The sequence below is a fragment of the Euprymna scolopes genome, chromosome 22 (genome assembly GCF_053919585.1).
Source record: "Euprymna scolopes isolate OS-2025 chromosome 22, ASM5391958v1, whole genome shotgun sequence".
Classification (NCBI taxonomy): domain Eukaryota; kingdom Metazoa; phylum Mollusca; class Cephalopoda; order Sepiida; family Sepiolidae; genus Euprymna; species Euprymna scolopes.
The window spans coordinates 84,254,727-84,271,703 of NC_136503.1; the positions used below are offsets into that span (position 1 = coordinate 84,254,727).

The following is a 16,977-nucleotide window of genomic DNA, read 5'->3' on the forward strand; positions in this document are numbered from 1 at the left end:
GTGCAAATGATGCGACTGAATGATTCAAAGTAGCAATTGAAGTGCATGTTCCCACACACAAGTTCTATTGCAAACCCATCTCTCCCTAATGGTTCACTTCTACTTGCACAGCTGCCATTGCTCTAAGGCAGCATGCATTCCACAGATTTATCCAGCATAAATCGATAAAAGTATATAGAAGCTAGAAATAATTGTAAGAACAAAATAGCTGCAGCTTAGGGGAGACCTACCAAAATCATAAGTAAACGTATTGAGCTGCTGAACTTACAATTTCTGGAAAATTTATAACAATGTAGTAAATAATGGACAGTCAATAACTATTGAACAACCTTAAGGTTGTTTGCATGACAACCAAGAAGGCTAATCTGCTTGCCCTACAGTTTTTCTCTAATTCTACTTTGAATCCAGCAAATCACTCTCTCCCAGATTTTCCTTTGTGAACAGAAACCACACTGAATGATCTGAAATCACCCTTTCCTAAGTTCATATCATAAAAACCTAGATACCTCAAAGGCATGTGAGCCTGATCTCATCCCAGCATCCCAGCTATACTATTAAAAAGCATGCTCCACTGAAGTTGCCCCGGTTCTTTCCAATCTCTTCAAGAAATGTCTTACTGAATATTGCTTTCTTTGCAGGAAAATTGCTTCTGTGGTATCAGTTTACAAGAAATCTGGCAAAAGAATTGACCCACTAAATTATCATCTCATTAACCTCTTCTCTTTACCCAAATGTTTTAGTCTCTAATTAATCAACCACTAGTCCACCTCATAGATACTAAACTTTTTTCCAACCAACAGTATGAATTTAGGCAACCCATTCTACTGCAGAAATCGTAATTGTAATCTCTGAACATATATATGATACACTCGATAATACAGTAGAGGCTAGAACAGTAGCCCTAGATACATCTAAGGCATTTAACAGGGAATGGCACAATGATCTTCTCATGGAAATCAAATCATACAGTATACTGGATAAATACTTAACATAATCAAATCTCTCTTAAATAAGAGACAAGTTCAGGTTTTCCTTAATGATGGTACATCAAAGCAACATGATATAAATGCGAATGTGCTGCAAAGGTCGTTCCTTGAATTCTTATTATTTCTCATATTCATAAATGACCTCCCTGATAAAATTGTTTCTGAGATGGGTATATTTGCTGATGACATCGCATTCTATAAGAGACACAACAGGAAAACGAATGAACACATATCTAAGGAAATGGCTGAAACTTTAGAGAAAGACCTCCAGTCTGTAGTAGAATGTGGATATAAATGGATAGTAACATTAAATGCTTCTTTCCTTTAATAATTACAAGAAATCTTCTCAACCACTGATAGCCATGGCTAATAATACACTACTTGAAAGCTCTTTGTTCAAACTCCTCACTTTAATGTTCACAGGAAACATGAATTGGAACAAATACATCGAGGCCATTGCCAAGACTACTGCAAAGAAGGTAGACTTTCTCTGCAGCATTAGAAAGTTACTTAGATTTGAAAGTATCCCACACATCTACAAGGCGATTATTCGCCCATACATGGAGCATTGTTTCCACATTTGGGCTGGTACATCTACTACTAGTCTTTCACTTCTAGATAGGGTTCAAAAAAGAGTCGCCAACCTAATAGGTCCTGCAATGTCAACCGAACTCCAACCTCTGTCTCATTGCTGAAATGTTGTATCCCTGTGCCTATTTTACAAATATTTTAATGGAAAGTGCTCCAACGAACTCCAAGCCCTTATATCCCTTCAGCATAAATACACACGACTAACTCGACAAGCAGCAATATCACACCCCTACACTGTAGAGATCTGTAGATGCCAGAAAGCCTTTATCTTGAATAATTTTTTCTCCAGAACTGCTACATTTTATAATTCCCTTTTGTGTTCTTGCTTCCCTGACTGTAGTGACATGTAAAAGTTAAAATGTAATGTTAACAGACATCTTGCTGGTCAACTTCCCATGTAATATCCCTGTAAATTTTGTCCCAAATAGTAGCCCCTTACATCCAAGTGGCACTGTGCCTTATTTTAGGTGAAAAAACAAAAAAAGTAAAAACAGAAAGACATCAGATGAGATGACGATTTCCTATGAGAGTAATGAGCTGAGCAGATAAAGAATAGGAGTATTTCATATATGTGTTTATTCATAGAGAAGCCATTACAGGAAGCGTTACTGATCACAAGTCAGCAGCAAATGTCTTTTCTAAGTGAGTTATATATATATATATATATATATATATATATATATATATATATATATATAGTAATTTATAAAATATATATGGCGATTAAGCTACACTGAATATTCCGCGTTTCATCCACTCTAGGACTCCTCAGGCTTATGCGCGAATTCTGTGGTTGTTTATCGTTTTTATATGCTCCTCTTCTATTGAGATTTTAGTTAGCCAATCAGCTTTCTAGTATCCACCGCGCCCTTCCTATCAGCCAGTGGGTATGCATTTTATCCGACAAAGGATCTGCTTTAAAACTAGGTTAATGTTTTTTTCGTTTTTTTTTTTTATTGTTAGTTTATATATAAATATATATATATGTGTACATACATATATGCACATATATATACATATATATATATATACATACATATATGTGTGATCTTTTATGCATATTCATGTTTATTTAATTTATTTATTTCTTTATTTTCTATTGTTTTTGTTAGTTTTAAAACTATTTTGTATCACTATCCTAGAGTAAATTTTATCTTGTGAACACAGTTATTTGCTATTTCTCTTCTACAGTTTAATAGATGTTGGGGTTCTTTAAAGTACAGGATAGCAAATTTTTCATGAAGGCATAATCTACATGGGTCATCTAGGTCCCTACACGTGGTAGCTTGTCTTATTATTTTCCATTCGACTACCGGCGAATGTCAGCTTTCTTTGAGTTCCCAGTATTTATTCGCTAGTGTTGTTTTTATACAGTGTTTTTTATTGTTGAATATACTTTTGTGTATCGGGTTTTGAAATCTAAGAAAGTCATGCCTACGTAATATTTCTTGTTATTCAGGTTTTCTTTCGCAAATATTATTGCCAGATAAACTATGCTTTTGGTTAGACATTTATTTTGAACTGGGCAAAGTGTGCGGTGTCTACAGCTGCATTTATCTTGCTCGTTATTAGTATTTTTATTTATAGTATGGTTGTTCTTGTCCGGGGTTGGTTTATTATTATTATTATTATTATTATTATTATTATTATTATTATTATTATTATTATTATTATTTCTGCTAGTGTTAGTTTTATTTTTGTCATGGTGTTTACTTTTTTTATTGTTTATTTTGTTGTTGTTTACATTGTTTTTATTGAATATTTTGTTATTATGTGCTTTAATTATCATCTCTAAATTTTCGCAATAACTGTAGGATAACTTTAAGGTATTTTTATTGAAGATTTTATGTAAGGGGTTGGTTGCGGGAAAGTGTTTTTCTATAAGATCTAGAAATTTCTTGCCAAGTTTTGTTTTTAACATTTGATTGTATGGGGCCGTATACCAAATTATGGTTCTTTTTCTTCTAATTTTAATTTTATTATAGTTATTGGTGTTTTGTTGCTTATATTTGATATCGATATTTTTGTATCCACTATTTTTTAGGGCTGTTTCATAGATATTGGTTGACCTGTTAAATGCATTTTCATTGCTTGAGTTATTACTACTTACGATCGAGTTAGGAATCTGTTTTATAATTGATGGTGGGTGATTGGACTTAGGGTTTACGTATATTGGAGTAGCGTTATCTTTTAAGTAGGGTTTCAGGAATCTACAGGCGCATGCGCAAGAGAAGGGATTGAGATAGGGGTATAAAAGGCAGGTCGAGTGAGAAGGTTGTTGTTGTTGTTGTTGTTGTTGTCATTGGACGTTACAGTGACGCGTGCGTTAGCAGGTGATTAAGAGGCTGTTTTTTTTTTGTGTGTGTCAAGTCGCGCACCTCAGTGAAGATCATATAAGTCGTGCACCTCGGTGAAGGTGAAGGTCATAATAATATTGAATTAGTTGCATCGTGTTACATACAAGGAGGGGGGGGTAAAACTGTGGCGCGCGTTGGAGGTACCTATTGTACGCGAAAGCGCATTTTAGTCACGCGTGCAAACATATGCGGCAAAAATATGCGCGCTTGTGCGTACAGCGATGAGCACCAGCACTTATAAAATAAAGAATTACATTGCTTAATATCTAGAAAACTACATATTTGCGGAAAACTTGAATACGATATTCGTTTTCAGCATACCTGAAAACCATTAAAAGTTTAGATATTAAAGGAAAATGTCAAGACGGAAAGCAAGTAAAAATTTACCATATATTTATTTATTTATTCTTTTCCTATTTATTTTTATTTTTTTTTATTTAAAAAAATAAACAAAAATAAAAAAAAAAAAAAAAAATCTTCAATATATTGAAAATGCATTTACGTCATTTCTGTTTCTGAACAACTATGGCCGCCGCGTTATGTTACCACATGCGAAAAAGTATGTTTTCAGTATCATGAAAACTAGTTACTGGACCCCAATTTTAAATGCGATATTCGTTTTCAGCACATCCAAAAACTACTCGAAACAAGTTTTATAAGGTAGGTTTGTTGGTCTATCAGGCCACAATTACCTTCTTCTTTTTTTTTTTTTTTTTTTTTTGATTATTTCGGTAAACTTTTACTTTCTTTTCACCTTAAACATTCATTTATAAATTGATGATTATCATGGTTTTTGGGGATGCTGAAGACGAATATCACATTTAAATTTCGCGCAGACAAGTAGTTTTCCGACAAGTAGTTTAAACGTGCATATATTTTTTATGCGTGTGCGTGTAGTAAACGAAACTGATAGAAACAAATCAAACGAAATAGCAACCATGCAATTTAATTATAAATGCACACAAAAAGAGGGAGATTTGAATACCCCCCCCCCCTTCAAAAAAGGGAGAAGCAAAAATTATTTGGCGGAGTCCGGAGTTGTAACCATCACCCTCATGCGTAATTTCTATACTGATAGGTTTTTTGACATTTTTTCACTGGAATATTGATTGAACACTAATTAATCAGATTATGAAAAAGAAAAAATAATAATTTTGACATTTGAAAGGGATGCTCACTTTTTAGTTACAACGTTCTGGTAAATCGGCCACCCATTTTTTTTTTTTTTTTTTAATACGGAAGTGTCTTCGGGAGATATGAAATGGTCCCATGTTGACGAATCAATGTAGAGAGAGGCGTATGGTATGAAAATTGACAACGGGATGGAAAATTATGAAACATTTCTCCAGCATGTTAGTGAAATTTATCATACTTAAAAAAAGTAAAAAAAAGAAAAAATGCTACATTAAATAAAAACACTAAAATCATATCCAGTTAGGTAGAAAAGTAACTTATATTGCCTTTGATAACTTTTAATTTTTATATATTTGATTTTTGACAACTTTTTCAAATCTACGTGTACAGTAATACAAACCCCAAAAACTAAATAAGTTAAAAAAAACAAAAACAAAAAAAAAACTTGAAACTTTATTTTCATAAAAAAACAATTAAAAAAAAGTCATATTCATCCTATCTTTTTTTTTTCTTTGAGAAACAAAAATATTTCTGACTTACAAATGCTGTAGGTTCATGTCATTTTTACTTTCTATGGTTTTGATATACTCGCGTTTTTATTGGTTACAAAATGGGTTTGGTTGGTTGGTTGTTTTTGTTTTACGGCATATCAACCATTTTCAGGTTATTTAATGCCGAATCCGGTGATTTTGAAGAAATTTTTTTAATAGAATATATTTGTTTTTTGCAAGTCAGTTTCTATTTAACCCATAGTTGGGACCCTAACAGGTACTACCACTCCGGGTCAGAGTGGACCTGGGAGCAATGGCAATTAAAGGGTGGCTCCACCCACACTCCCCAGAGCCCGCAATCTGTGGCCTCACCATCGGATATAGTTTAAGGTCATATCCAGGACCCCCATTGAGGGACTTTTACCCTCTGCAGAGGGGTAGGTGTATCAGAATTTTTGACACCCCTAACACGAAACTGCAAATAAAATATAAAAAAAACTCGTAATTTCTCTTTTAATAGTGGGTTGTTTATTTTCTTTATGGATTATACTTCCAAAATAAACTATTAAAGTTGTTTTAAAAGTAATAGAAATATTTTTTTTTTTTTTTTAAAACAGTAATGAATTTTACGAACTCAATATTTTTCAATTTTTAAACTTTAAAAATCTATCAAAATTTTTCTATTTGATTCTATTTTTACGATATTTTCAGGGTCAATGTGAAATTTTATGTTCTTTCCAATAATGAGGGGGGGGGGGGCGTGAATTTAAAAAAAAAACGTTTGTCTAAAATATTATATTCGGTTTATTGGAAAGAACATAAAATTTCACATTGACCCTGAAAATATCGTAAAAATAGAATCAATAGAAAAATTTTGATAGATGTTTAAAGTTTAAAAATTGAAAAATACTGAACTTATAACATTCAATTGATTTCATTACTATTTTTAAAAAAAATATTTCTATTACTTTTTATACAACTTTAATAGTTTATTTTGGAAGTATAATCCATAAAGAAAATAAATAACCCAGCTTTAAAAGAGAAATTACGAGTTTTTTTATATTTTATTTGCAGTTTCGTGTTAGGGGTGTCAAAAATTCCTACAAAAATTCTGATACACCTACAGTGCAGGGGGGGGGGCAGTCGGCGTATTCTAATGCCCCACCGACAGGGCCATACAAAATGGGAGACTGAAAAAAGATCATTATTTCGACATTAGAAAGGGGTGCTCACTTTTTAGTTACAATGTTCTGGTAAATCAGTGATTTTATCAGAACATTGTAACTAAAAAGTGAGCACCCCTTTCTAATGTCGAAATAATGATTGAAAAAATTTCAAAAAACCTATCAGTATACAAATTACGCAGGGGGGGGGGTGATGGTTGTACAAACCCGCCAATTATTTCACTTCTCCCTGTCTAAAAAAAAAAAAAAAAAGTTGCGGAGACGGGACTTTCCAAAGGTGAATTTCCACCCCACCCCTCAAAAATGGACACGACAGTAGCCATCTTGATTGGAAATTTAAAAGCCGTAAAGTGAGTTAATATTTGAGATGAAAACTATTTAACACACACACACTAAAAATATGCAGGTAGGTTGTAAAGTACTTGTTCAGTTGGAAAAATTGGTTGCTCATATTGTTCGATTTGTTTCTCGCGGTTTCGTTTACACGCACGTACGTGCGCATAAAAAATGTATGTGCACTTGCGCGTACAAAATGGACACCAGTAATAACATAAGGAATTACATTGCATAATAAAGGTCCGGAAAACTACTTGACAGTGCCTAATTTAAATATGATATTCGTTTTCAGCATACCGAAATACATAAGAGTCGTCATTTAAAAGGTGATTAGGGTGGAAAGAAAGTAAAAATTGACCTTATTTTCTTTAAAAACTGAAATTTGTGATCAAATCTCAAAATTGCTAGCAATGTTGGAAACGACGCTTGTTTGGCTAATGTGACGATAACAAATATATACATTAACGACCGCCAAAATTCACCACAGAATGATCCCCCCTCCCATATGTAACACGATGTAACTTTATCATAAGTTAATATTATCAGTATAACTTTTGTACCATTTAAAAGAAGAAAGGCAAAATAAACTAGTAATAATTAAAAAAAAAAATTTTTTTCATCGAACGAAAATAATGAAATTGTGAGACAAAAATCGTGTTTACATAATTGGCACTTTAAAATAACGTCCCCATGTAGTAAGCATTTCGAACGTGGAAACATACCCGTGTTTAATAAATCTAGCAAAAATCAATTAGTGGTCAGATTTTCGCGAAATTTTCGATACTTATCCATTTTAGAATGAAATTACATATAAAATGCAGTTTCCGTAAAATGAATTTAGGAAAACTCGTCTCCGGAAAACTCGTACCCGGAAAACTCGACCCCGGAAAACTCGTCCCCTTTTGCTAGGTAGGAAAACTGGTTCCTTAATGAATAAATATCGATTGAAAACACATTTTATGACCGTTCTTGAAAAAGATATTGTCTTTAAAAGAGAATACACATCCCATAATATTTTTGTAAAAATATTTGGTATTTTTTTAGATTAGGTCCACCTCCACAATTTTCTATTAAATGACAACTTTTAAAGGTTTTCGACTATGCTGACTCCGAAAATTGCATTGAAATTTTGCAGAAATAATTAGTTATCGAGATATAAAAAGTTGTATCATGCATTGTATTTTTGGGTGGCCATCTTTTTTTACGCGCGTGCAATGTCAATTAGAGATGAGCAGATTTGTTTATGGCGCGCGCACTCGCGTAAAAATGGCCGCCAAGGAATACAATGCATAATACAACTTTTTATTTTTCGATAACTAAAAAAATTTCGATGCAATTTTCGCATTCAGCATAGTAGAAATCCTTTAAATAGAGCTTTTGGGCTGATTTTGGAGATTCGTTTCTGCACACCTGATCGGTGGTGTGCCATAATATCAGCATTGTCAAATGCCTGGCCAATACAGTCACCAGTCTGAGTCCCATCGTTCTCCATTTCTCTCAAAATAACTTGAGAAATGTCCTCCACGCTTTTACGTTTTGTCTCGATGAAGCAGAGAAACGACTCCTTCACTGTTACTTTATTTTCGTCAATTTTTACGTAGCGCAACATTTCACTCATCTGGTCCTTGTGAGATACATCAGAAGTGCTATAAAAAATTATGCAAAAATATTTGCTTTCCTTGATCTGATCGATGATTTTCTTTCTCACCTGCTTTGCCAAAATGCTCACAAATTCATTTTTAATTTCAGGTGACAGCAGTGATTTTCTTTCCCAGATTAACTTTTGCCAAATGTTCACGGAGCACAGGGTCATATTTGGTCAATAAATTTACCAATTCTAAAAATTTCCTTTGTTTTCTTGATCTCTTTCATCATTATGGATGTCTTCACAGTGACCCTATAGAGCCAGATTCTGTTTGGTGAGAAACCTGATGATGTCCAGCAATCTAGCTAGAATTTCCTGCCACTTCTTAGTTTTCTTCTCAATAAGATGTTGCTCTACTTTGTCAACCAGTCGGATCCCTAGGTCCTTCCAGTTGAGAAACGCTTGATGGGCTAGCTTCATGTTCATATACTTTTGTGTTTAATTTCCACCAATTTGTAAAACCCACATCAGCAGAAAAACTCGACAGCCCAGTTGAAAACAGTCTGCAGCAGGAGCAAATTAAGGCTTTCTCTGGGAGGAGAATACACCATTTATGTCATGTTTTCAAAATTTTCTCACCGTTGCACAATTCCCGATAGAACCATTTTTAGTTAGCTTTGTAACGTCACCTTTTGTTTTTGTTCTTGGTCGGACTACTTCCTTGAATTCATGACCAGGGTGCTGCACAGCGGCAGATCCCTGCTGAACAAGTATAGCGTGAATTTTACGATTAATCTCAACTGGACATAAACCAACATCTGTACAATCGGTTGCAGTGTATGTTTTCGCGCAATGATTGCCTTTCCAATTCTTCAACTTCAGGTGCATCATCATCATTGACAGTTTTGATGTATCAACTCTGTTAATGTCGACTTCTGAAGTAACAGTATCAACGTTAGTAATATCAACTTCATCTTCGGTTTCAGCATGATTTTCGACTTTCATTTCGGCCACAGAAGTCTTTTTCATAAATTTCAACAGCAGGCCTTTATTCTTTTTTGCTTCCTCTTCTTTTGTTTTTCGCTTTTTATGGAATGCCGCACAACTCTCCTTCATTCTCTGCATTAGGGTAACTTCTTTGAAAATTCACGCAAATATTTTTAAAAAAATTTTAAATTCTATTTTAAAAAATAGCACAGCATTTCTTTGCTTTGTGCTGTTCTTGCGTTGTTCCAAACTAGTACCATAAAAGATGAGATATCCCCCCCATAAAATAATTTTTCTGAGATACCTAACCCTAAATATATATATATATATATACATATATATATAGAGAGAGACCGTCACTACCCCCCACCCCCTAAACAAGAAGCTTATGGGGAAAGAGTCTTTCATTTTATTTTCTATTTTAAATGTTATATATGTTTTTGACCACTTTTCCATTCTGTTGAGTATTTTATTTTCTGTTTTTGAGCAGTTCAGTTTTCAAACATTTGCACGAAAACAAATCTGAAAACGAAGCTCTTCGCTCCTACCTCACAAAGACGAAGAGGGGAGGAGGGATGTTTCACCTTTTTGAATTCTTATGACTTTTAAAAAGTTAAATTTTAAAGTGAAATAAAGACCGTTTAAAAATGTTTTAAAACACCAATAAATGATTCAGGTAGGTTGCAAAGTAACTTTTATAGCCAATGGGAACATTTATTTGTTGTATATTTGATTTTTTTTACTACTTTTTCGAATCTCTCTGTATTGTAAAGCAAACCCCAAAAAATAATTGAAATCCTATTACCAGAATTAATTCATCATAATAAATTTTGGTTTAATCATAGATACGTCAGTGATTATAAAATTTTGTTAATAGTTTGAAAAAATCAATTAATCCGTGATTGTTTGAAACTTGACAGAAGTTCGGCAGTATTTAAACTATCAAATAGAAAGCCACTTAAATAGTATTTAAGGTGTAGCGCTTAGTTCTCATTTAAAATGATATCCCCTGATATGATGATCATAAAATCTGTTTACAGTCTATTTTTATTCCGTACTTGCTTAATGTTTCTACAATTCCAAAATTACGCAATTTCCTGTTGCTAATTTTCCGTTGTATCATTTAATTATTAGTTATGTTTGAAAGTAGTTTTCTTGACAAAAATGTTTTGTTTAATTTTTCAACATTTTTTGGAACATATAAATCAACTGCTTTCTTTGAAAGGTTACCTAGAAAATTTATGCAACCTTTTTTAAAACTTTGTTTTACAAATAAAATAAATTTACATTGTATTTTGATGTTATTATCATTTTAGTTTTAGTGATAATTTAAAAACAATAAATATTTATTATTAGTACCAATAATGAAAATTAAATTAAAAATTTTAAGCAATCGGTTTTGGAATAGTAAATTATGGACACATTTTTCCAATTCCGATACCTCCAAAGTTCCAATTTTTTACAAACTTTTCGGTATAAAATTCAAGATATTTTGTTAGCTTTTATTTATTTTTTCTATTTTCTATTTTTAACGTTTCAAAATGCCGCGCCTGATGTGTGCCACTCATAAAATAGGGACACATTTTTCTGATTCCAATATCTCTAGTAAAAGTCCAATGTTTTACAACCTTTTTGGCATGAAATTTCAGATTTTTTTGTTAGCTTTCATTTATTTTTATTAATTTTTTATCTTCTCAAAATGCTGCTCCCTGGCACGTACCGCCCGGGGCGAACTGTTGCTACACCACTAGAGGTTGAGATGTTTATAATACGCTGAGGCACGTCGTAAAAATTTACCAAAAACTATACAAGTACTATAATTGAATATCGCCCTCCAAAAAAAGAACGAAAAGCATAAACTGGCAGCCCTCACCCCCAAAAAAGGTTGTGAGAAATTCCATATACATTCACCATCTTTCTTGTTTAGACCACCCACGCAATTATGGTGGTTGACCATCATTGGTTAATTTTGAATGAGTCAGGTGATTGGCTTGACGCGCTTTTTTTGTATCATGCTTTTATTTTTCAGTCCACGCAAGAACGCGACAAACGGATAGACTCCAAATGAGCGGCTCCCACACGAGAAGGGAGCTATGTCAATTTCTTCATGTTATATCACTAAACTGTTGGTGAACAAACGATCACATCTCTACAAGCAGAGACAATTTTATATTGCTGAAATTATCCTAATGACAGGATGACATTAATGAACATTTCTTCACGTTTTATTTACCAAATATTGATTCTTATCTCAATTCAACTAGAGTCCGAAGTGACTGGCATTATGCCTAATTATAGGCGCCAACATTCCACCATGAATATACATGGATCCTTTCAAGGAACAACGAACTACCACTCCGTTCATACTACTTGTATGGCCCAGTGTTTTTTTTGGTATGTTTATAGATGGAGAAGGGGTGAAGGAAATGAGGCCATAGAGGTCACAACAAAGAATACATTTAATTGACAACGTTTGAAATATGTAGAATCTGACTCCATGCAATTAAGGACAGACGAATATTGAAGGTTGAGAACCGGTTTTATTTATTAATGACAGTTTTAATTAGAAGAGGTAAAGTGTTCGTAGGATGTTTGTAGGTGTGTATGCATTGATAAGGAATGAACTTTTGTAGGCTTGTATAATTTAACAAAGAAAGAATGTTCGTAAGCGTACTTATCTTTTCGGACGATAGGGGTGGTAAGTGGGTGGCCGGTCGTGCTACTGTCGGTGATATGTGTCCTGGCTTTTAACTTGCCCTATGCAATAGAGGCAAAACTGGCCACCGTTTTGCAAATGAACAATACCAGAACCAATAAACTTTCATTGCTGTTACTTTTGAATAAATTTTGAGTTTGATTTGTGTATTCTTTTGCCTCTGCAGGGAGTAAATTCGGATGTGAGAAATAATTTCTTGCAAGGTGGTCATAAAGTAGGTGCATTTCTTCATATCTTGGAAACTACTTGTTTCCTGGAATTTTAAACTTTAATGGTAATTTTAAAGGATTTACCAAGGGTGGAAATAAAGTCTGCCCCGACCCCCAAAAAATGGTGGCCTCTAAGTTGGTGCTCATTTTACGTTAAATTATGATCCCCCACTTTTTGAAACTAACATTCCTTCATATCTTGGAAACTACTCGTTTTCCGTAATTTTAAACGTTATTTTCGTTTTCAACGCCCCCGAAAACCTTCATAAGAAGTAATTTGTAAAGAATTTCCGAGAATGGAGTGGAGCAATTCTTCATATTTACCTAAATTTTCTTACGTAGTATTAGTTGTTTATTATTTATGTTTTTTTTTTCCTTTTTTTTTTGTGTGATAACTATACTTCACAGTGATCATTTTTTTTAAATACGAAATTTTAAAATTTGTTTAGCATTTTTTATTTCAATAAATGTTTGATTCAATGTAAGTTACGTAATCGCGAGAAGCAAAGAGAGGCGCATAATCTCACATACGCCGCATGTGATTATCGTATAAAATTATCGTATAATTTTATTAAAGTTTTGATTAAAAAACTATTTCTCCAATGATAAATAAACATACATATATATTGCTTTATATTAATTCAGTTCAAAAATCAAAAAAAGAATTCTGATCCTGCCGTGACCAGGATTCGAACCTGGGTTACCACGGCCACAACGTGGGGTCCTAACCACTAGACGATCACGGCCGTAAGGATCAGTTGGACGAGACCGCTTTTAAATTTGTATTTATAACTGAACAGCTGTAGATTCGTATTTTTATCTATTCCTTAAAATAGGGAAATCATGTCTTTTGCAAATTCTCCATATTTATTTTATTTTACATTCATTTATTATTATATTTTTAAGTAAAAATTATTTTTTGGTTCAGTCGCTTTATTTTTAGAGTGAATTTTAATGCGCATTTAACGTGCCCATTTTTTTCTTTTACTTCAATAACTAATGCAAAGAAAGAACCGCGAAATGTGACTGTTTTATTCATTGAAGTAAAAAAAAAAAAAAAAAAAAATGAGCACGTTTACCCCTTCATTTGTAGTTAATGTTTTTTTTTCTCTTTCAATTGTGGTTCAATGATTAAAAAAAAAAAATAACTAAAAATTCGCTAAATATTTTTTATGGGGAGAATTCGTTTATAATGGCGTTGTCAAGGTGGATTCATTACAGAAAAAACATTTTGTTATAAGATTTTTAAAAAATTGATTAAGTTCTTACAGTAAATTTTTACTTATTTTCCACCTTGACAATCAACTTTAAAATGAGAAATGTTACAGGTTTTCTGGTATACTGTAACGAATTTAAATGTTTCGCATACAAGTAGTTTTCCGGATATTAATCAATGTAATTCCTTATGTTATAAGTTGTATCCATTGTTATATGCTCAAGTGCGCATATTTTTTTTTATTTTTTAATAATTTAATGCGTATTTAATGTTAGTGAAAATACACAAACACATATTGTCTGGTAGTTAATTGCTGACATTTGCACTTTATTTCTTATTCTATTTTTCATTTTCTGTTATTTATGAAATTTAGAGAAACAATTTATAAAGATCGCGGCGGCATTTTTTTTGGTATTATTATACAAACACCGTGACAGCGTTAGGGTTAGGATTAGGGTTAGGGTTAGGGTTTAGGGTTAGGATTAGGGTTAGGGTTAGGGGTAGGGTTAATTCGCTGTCACGGTGTTTGTATAGTTTTACCTTTTTTTTTTACTAAAGTGGTAAAAAAAAAAAAAAATAACAAATAAATGGGGGATTTTGCAGATAAGACAAATTTCCAGCGTACCTTTCTTAATTTTACATGTACAATTATATTAACTGTTTATTTTAATAGAAACAATTCTTTATTTAGGAATATGCAACAAAAATAACATAAAACTACTTTTAATACCGAAACAGATTTTTTCTTGGCGTTCTTACATTAGCGCGATCTTTATAAATAAATAAAAAGCCAAGAAAGATGTATTTTTCGACTAAAAATGGTCTTAAATGAACGTTTTAATTTTAATGAAGATTTTCCTTATGTTTTATTTCTTATAATATTTATCGAGAAATTATCTAAGAAATTCTCAGTTAATCTTAATAAGCCTCTAGCGTAAAGGCAATGCGGCGCGGGTGTTGGGTGCTTACTACTGCTTCTTGTCGGTTCTAAATTTCTGATCGTAAAATTGTTATTTATAAAATAAATTTATTTCTAATGTTCGGCTAAATTTACAATCATTTCATTTGACAATATGAGAAAATATGTAGATGAAAAGAAAATTAAATAAAATCTACGAAGTAAGACATTTTCTAGAGTATTATCTAACAAAATATATATGTAAAAATCTCCGTCTTTAGTAGAGGAGCAGAGTGGCGCAGTGGAAGCGTGCTGGGCCCATAACCCAGAGGTCCGTAGATCGAAACTACGCTCTGCTAATGTTTTTATAATTTTTCGTTTAATTGATTTTTTATTCTTAATAAATATTAATTTATGCACATTTTAAAATAAAATTAGGTAAATTTTTACTTTATTTCCACCTTAACACTCACCTTTAAAATGACGACTTTTGTAGGTTTGTGGGTAAAAATATCAGAGTATGATGAAAACGAATATCACATTTAAATTTTGTGCAGGCAAGTAGTTTTCTAGATATTAAGACATTTTTTCCAGTGTATTGTATTAGTTTACTTAATAAATGTCAGTGGCGTTCGGCATTCTTAACATGGGGAGGAGGTGTTTTGTAACATGAACGCGGATTAGTACTTTTCAGTCGGGACAAATATAATAATCACTGGTAAAAACATGATGGATTCCGCTGGATAATGAAGGTCTTAATATCCAGAAAACTACCTGTCTGCCCAAAATTTAAATGTGATATTTGTTTGTAGCATACCCGAAAACTTTTTTAATTCGACATTTTAAAGGTGGAAAGAAAGTAAAAAAAAAAAATACTGAAGAAGATCATTATCATTTCTTTTTTATTGTTTGGATTTAAAAATAAATATTCTGAGTTAAAAAGTCTTTTAATTTCTTTCTAGTATAATCGAAAATAATTGTTAGTAGTTTTGAAAAAAAAAAAACCAAAAAAAAAACAACACCCTCTACTGGCTTCCAGTTCCAGCCCTTCCAAAAATGTTCAATGTCTTTTAGACAATTACATAAAAAAAAACAAAAAAAAACTTAAAAACAATCAATACAAAACAATAACTTTTTTTAGAATTTAGATTGTGGAGCCATATGACTTTAACTACATTTCCGGGCCACCCTAGCTTTTTAAGGCAGTTAAGTTATTTTTTATTCATGCCAAGGGAAATAAGTTTTGTGCACTTTTTTTTTTTTTCTTTGCAAAAGGGGATATTTTTGAAAAGTTAAAAAGTAAAATAAATAATTACTTTTTACCCCCCCCCCCCCCCCCGTCATTAAAAACCTCTTTTCTCTAAGATTACCCACCAACCGCACCTAAAAAATACCCTACCAGTCACTCTAATTGTAAGTGACACGGCCCCTACAGAAAACCCTCATAATGTTATATTTTCTACGACCCGGTATAGACCGTGGCTACCGTAATATGACGATGGTCACGTATAGACCCAGAGTCATTGTATCATGAACTCAGATCACGCCGATATTTAAAAACTATATCTATTTGAAAAGAGAGACAATAAAACACCAGAGTGATAAGCTAATTGTATACACGTGAGTGAGAAAGAAAGGAAGACAGATAAATATATGTAAAGCTTTTCTTGTTACACCTAGCCACACTGCCTCCCCCTCTCTATTGAGGACAGCACTTAGGCACATATTTTCTGGTTGGAGTCTCACCGGTCAAAGAGGCAGAAAATCTTTCCTAGGAAATCACGTGATTTTTGTAAATTTCATCTAAAGTCACCTCTCAGTTTTAAGGTGTCACTCAAACTTTCCCATTCAAACGACCACATGCAAACACCTAAAAAGGTACAATCTTTCCAAAATGCACAGAATTTAGCTCCCATAGCAAAAAAAAAAAAAAAAAAAAATGGTTCACTGCTTTAAAACAGAAATGAGGGATCATTTTTACATTAAATTTATATTCAAAACTGATACCCTACTCTTAATTTCAGCAGAAGTAGTAATCTACATTAATGTCAACACAATCTTCTTTTTGTTTGCGTTAGTCCCAAAGACATATAAAGAGGGGTAGGTTAGCTTGGGGAATCAATTTCTAAAAGCTGTCCAAGACATGCCAGCACATAGAAACGAACATTAAACCCATCATGATGATGACGACGATGACGCCGACGCCGATGATGATGATGATGATCGACTTGCACTTGCATAGTTAAATTAATTAATCTGAAACAGAAAATACTTCACAAGCATAAAT

General features: G+C 32.8%; 1 non-coding gene across 1 annotated transcript; it reads right to left on the reverse strand.

The window, feature by feature from the left end:
- Positions 1 to 13,250: 13,250 nt before the first annotated feature.
- Trnah-gug (transfer RNA histidin (anticodon GUG)) lies at positions 13,251 to 13,322 on the reverse strand. Its single transcript has one exon. It is a non-coding gene; the product is annotated as a tRNA-His (tRNA).
- Positions 13,323 to 16,977: the final 3,655 nt, after the last annotated feature.